Source organism: Hyla sarda, chromosome 7 (genome assembly GCF_029499605.1).
Source record: "Hyla sarda isolate aHylSar1 chromosome 7, aHylSar1.hap1, whole genome shotgun sequence".
Taxonomy (NCBI): domain Eukaryota; kingdom Metazoa; phylum Chordata; class Amphibia; order Anura; family Hylidae; genus Hyla; species Hyla sarda.
In genome coordinates, this window is record NC_079195.1 from 41,845,670 (window position 1) to 41,850,668 (window position 4,999).

Consider the following 4,999-nt stretch of genomic DNA (forward strand, 5'->3'; position numbering starts at 1 on the left):
CTTTGTGCAATAAATAACCCAACCATGTGAAATTACCTCTTGTAACTTTACATATCAAGGTATTTGTACTCTCCTGTTGACGCTGAGGCCACGCTGTATAGTATTGTGCTTGTGAGCGTTTGGACTGTGGAACTGTATGTTAGGTAGTGAGTATTACCAAATACTCTACAAGTGGTGAAGTGCTCTACAAGTGGTGAAGTGCTGTGGCACCGTTTCTGTGGGGAGGTGCGGCCTAGGGACTGGTTTGAGTGGCATTGGGGCCGCTCTGCCAGTGGGTCGTTCCCCCTGGTGTTGCAGCAGTGGTGGGCGGTGGAGGGACCCACTCTAAATAGGTGGCCTTGACGTGGCGAGTGGGCTTGCACTTTTTGAACAAAATGTATACTAACAAACTGTTCATTTTTGAATTTATGCTGAGAAGCAAGTAGATCAAAATCCATATTGTGAATGTGCGACCATGTCTGTTTTCTCTTCCTGAATTCACATTGTGTTTTCTATCCTCTCCTTTTGTTATTGTTTCACTTGGTCTGCACTCTGCCCCACCCCCTCAGACCAACCCTATATAAAGTGGCAGGTAGCTACACATGGCCCTCCCATTTCTGGCAGCCTCCCAGTCTGACTGGGAGCACATGGTAAGTGGACTTTTACACCTTGTTCGCACTGGTGTGGTGTGGTGCGGCGTCCATTGCTGCCATGGCACCGTGTCTGTGGGGAGGTGTAGCCTAGGGACTGGTTTGAGTGGCATTGGGGCCGCTCTGCCAGTGGGTCGTTCCCCCTTTGGGCATTGGTGTTGCGCAGTGGTGGGCGCCGCCCAGTGCTATGCCATTTTATGTAGGGACGTTAGGAACCCACTCTAAATAGGGGGCCTTGATGTGGCAAGTGGGCTTGTACTTTTTGATCAAAATGTATACTAACAACCTGTACGTTTTTGAATTTATGCTGAGAAGCAAGTAGATCCAAATACATATTGTGAATGTGCGACCATGTCTGTTTTCTCTACCTGAATTCATATATTATTGTACAGTATTGCACTTGTGAGCGTTTGGACTGTGGAACTGTATGTTAGGTGGTGAATATTACCACTTACCCTCCGTTGCTCTACAAGTAGTGAAGTTTGTTATTTATTATTTCTTCTTTGGAGCATTTATTTTGTTATGGTGGTTTTTAACAGTGACCTTAATAAAATTAAAGTTTTAGGCACTTCTCATTGGTAAATTGGATTTTTTAAAGCCTATCTAGGTCAGTGGTTTCAAACTTTTTTCGGCTCAGGAGAACCCTACCGAAAAATATTAGATGTGCGACAAAAAAGGGCTAAAAAGAAGCAACATACTAGTTAGCTATGTTGTGTCGATTACAATGCAGCTATATGCAGGACTCACAGATTATGTCTTCTCTGATTGGAGTCCTTTCTTTTCTTATTCTTCTCCATCTGGCCCAGACCGTCATGATTGTTTCTTCCAGCCAAAACTCTTTTCCACAGGACCTGCAAAAAAAAAATATATATATATACATATACATATTAGGCTCCATACTTTTCCAGTATATACCTCCAGTCTTACACACAATGCCTCAGGCACCCTCACTCAGTGTTCCAGCAGCCTCTCACAAATACCTCCAGTCTCACACACACACACACACACACACACAATGCCTACAGAAACCTCACACACAGAGAGCCTCCAGCAACCACACTCATGATAACACTGCCCCCAGCAGCCTCACACAATGCCCCCAGCAGCCTTACAAATAATGCCTCCAGCAGCCTCACACACAATACCTCTAGACTTCCCCAAAATACCTCCAACCTCTCTCCCACACACACACACAATGCCTCCAGCATCCCCCCAGATGACTCCAATCTCTCTCCCCCCCAGACACACAATACTTCCAGCCTCCCCCAAATGCCTCCAACCCCCTCTCACATACAATGCCTCAAGCCTCCCCCCACAAAATACCTCCAACTTCTTTAAAATGCCTCCAGCCTTTCACCCACCCCTAATGCCTACAGCCTCTCGCCCACCCCTATTGACGCCAGCCTCTCAACCACCCCTATTGCCTCCAGACTCCCACCACCAACCACTATTGCCTCATGCTCTCTTATTGCCTTTAGACTGCCACCCACCATTATTGCTTCCAGTCAATCACTCACACCTTTTGCCTTCAGCCTCCCCCCAAATGCCTCAAGCCACCCACCTGCCTCCAAGTGCCATTGCCTTCACTCACCCCCTCCATTACTTCCATTGACCCCCCACCCCTGCTTCCATTCACCCCCATCCACCCTGCCACTGCTTCACTTCACCCCCCAGCCTCCCACATTTGCCACTGATTCCATTCATCCCGCAGCTCCCATTAATCCCCCTGATCCTGCTCCCATTAACCCCCCATTCCCATTAACCCCCTTGCTTCCATTAACCCCCCCTTGCATCCATTAACCCCCTGCTTCCATTAACCCATTAACCCTCCTGCTTCCATTAACCACCCTGCTTCCATTAACCCTCCCCCACTTCCATTACCCCCCGCTTCCATTAACCCACCTGCTCTTCTTCCATTCACCCCATCCTGCCCCTCCTTACATTCACCCTCTCTGTTTCCATTCACCTCCCCCTGCTTCCATTAACCCCCCCCCTTCCATTCACCCCTCACCATTTCCATTAACTCCTCGGCTCCTTCTTCCATTCACCACATCCTGCCCCTCCTTCCATTCACCCCCCCCCCCCCACTTCCATTAACCCCACCTGCTTCCATTAACCCCCTTTGCTTCCATTACTCCCCTGCTTCTATTAACACCCCCTTCCAGCTTCCATTATACCCCACTGCTTCCATTAAACCCTCCTGCTTCCATTAACCCCCCTTCTTCCCGTGACACCCCTACTTCCATCAACCCCCCCGTTTCCATTAACCCCCCTGCTTCTTTTTCCATTCATCTTGCCCTGCCCATGCTTCCATTCATCCTCCCCCTGCTTATGACGCTGACGCTTCCATCAGGATAGAATTTAAAAAGAAAACAAAAAAAATCTATTTTGTCCGCCGGAGCCTGCGGCATCCTGGGCAATGCCGAATGGCTTACCAGTGTGCCGGGGCACCCCAGTTGGGAATCACTGGATTAGAGCGATGGGTGCAGTGTCGGAGGCTCGTGACGTCACTGCCACACCCGCTCGTGACATCACGGCCATGCTCCCTCAATGCAGATAATAAGAGAGTCCCATAGACTTGCATTGAGTGGGCGTAGGCGTGACGTCACGAGCGGGGCCTGGCCGTGATGTCACGAGCCTCTGCCCCACATCACCAGTCATCCGGCAATGAGCAAAGTGCGCTCCGTGTAGCCGATGTCTGGGGTGCCGCAGCCAAGATTGCGGGGGTCCCCAGCAGCAGGACCCCTGCGATCAGACATCTTATTCCCTATCCTTTGGATAGGGGATAAAATATCTAGGGGCGGAGTACCCATTTAAGACTTTAGAGCTGTTTTCATGTGGTAAGGATTCGTTTTTGATCATTGAAAATATTTACAAACATGTTAAAAAGTAAATAGGACGTGTACAAGAATAGCTCATTGACTCTTTGTTCTCCAGCTACAACTATAATTTTTTCCAGTCAGACCAAAACATTCATGTTGTAAAGATCAGGTATCATCCATACATAAGCCTGTTTGTGGCTACTTCCTCTTTCATGGTCACACCATGAGCAACCTAAATTCTTCTAATGGCTCCTAAAAAAAAAAATATTAACTCGCCAATATTTGCAACCATAAAACTTCAGGTGGAACGTCCTCCATGTAGAGCCCTCAAGGACCGTGAACAATGACCTCAACAATCATGGAGGTAGTTTGCCTTCAGGTCTACTGTGTTCTTGCTATGTCCACCAAAGTGTAAGTAGACCATTTTGGACTTTTTACATTTATTTTTCATGGATGTTGGAATATTACTTCAGAAGTATAGGACTGAAGAGAGTCCGAAAATTGAATTACTTTAGCCCATCCACCATATTTTAGTATCACGATATGGGAATCAACTTATAGGTCAGAGCCTAACAATACCAGTATCGGAGTCCTCAACCCAGCCATCAATTTCATCATACTGCCAAATGCTAGCATATCTATAATGAATTGTTACTCACACAGCATGTACATTATAACCTACATTTATTTGTATAGTGATTAGGAGAGGGCTCCATCTGACCAATTGTGTTTTTTTATTTTTAATGCACAATGAGGCATATACCACAGAAACATTTTGTGGGTGATGACAGAGCATACAGCAGACAGCTGTATACCCAGCTAAGCCTCCAGTGACAGGCTGGATGATGCCTCGACCTCCTTTCATTGATCTCTCCTTTGTGACCAGTAAACAGCATGGGACACGGCTCATGTAACATTTTTCTTGTAAGTGTGTGAGCCATGTCCCATGTTCTTGACTGGTCACTGAGGAGAGATCAATGAAAGAAGGTCGAGACCACATCCAGCCCATCACTGGAGATCACAACACCACGCCTTAGACAATAGGCAAACTAATGGCCTTGTTTCCTAATAATGCCGGATAAAACATCCCTTTTATTCTGTCATTACTTAAATATGACATAAGGACAAAAGATAGAATTATTTACTTACCGATAATTCGGTTTTCTTGAGTCCACCATGACAGCCCACATGAGAGATGGTCCCATAGGACCTAATAGGAACGGGAAACAGAAAAGGTTAAAAGCCACTCCCCCCGGAACCTTCCCCAGTGTTTTACAAATTAAAAAGGGACACCAGAAAAAGTAATGCCAGTAGGAGAAAAACCCCAACACCAAAAAAGGGAGGGAAATAATGGGGCTGTCATGGTGGACTCAAGAAAACCGAATTATCGGTAAGTAAATAATTATATCTTTACATATCGTCCACCATGACAGCCCACATGAGAAATACCAAATAAACATCATTAGGGAGGGACAATGGCCTGCAGAACCTTTCTACCAAAGGCCAAATCATGAGACTCTGATTAGTCGAGCCTATAATGTTTAAAAA